Genomic DNA, 512 nt, shown 5'->3' with positions numbered 1-512 from the left:
TTCACTCTGGAGAAGACAGAGGCAGTTTTGAACACAGGATTGATTGATTGATTGATTGATCGATTTTTTTATTTTTTTACTTATTTATTTATTTAAATTTTTTTTTACATCCACAATTAGGTTTGGAAAAGAGTTTTATGATCATCCCTTTAAAATAAAATAAAATAAAATAAAATAAAATAAAGTAATAAAATAAAATAATTTTATCACCATAACAAAAAACTCAACACACTTTGTTCACCTCATAATTTGTGCATAATAACTTTGCATTGTGCATAATATCTCATCAAAATGGTGAAATGAGACATATAAAAACAATTTATTCACTAACAAACATGGCAACATTTATATCTCAGTCTAGACCCTGAAGTCAGAAACCTTGATGCATTAATTATCTTCTAATTTATTGCAACTACGAGACAGAGAGCAAGCGAGCGAGCAAGCGAGAAAGAGACCTTCTCCTCCAAAAGGACGAGCCCTGTCCTCACTTCCTCTCCAGGAGGCTGTGCAGT

This window comes from Sinocyclocheilus rhinocerous, unplaced genomic scaffold, assembly GCF_001515625.1.
Source record: "Sinocyclocheilus rhinocerous isolate Xijiao unplaced genomic scaffold, SAMN03320098_v1.1 scaffold3676, whole genome shotgun sequence".
NCBI lineage: Eukaryota > Metazoa > Chordata > Actinopteri > Cypriniformes > Cyprinidae > Sinocyclocheilus > Sinocyclocheilus rhinocerous.
This window is presented reverse-complemented; position numbering follows the sequence as displayed.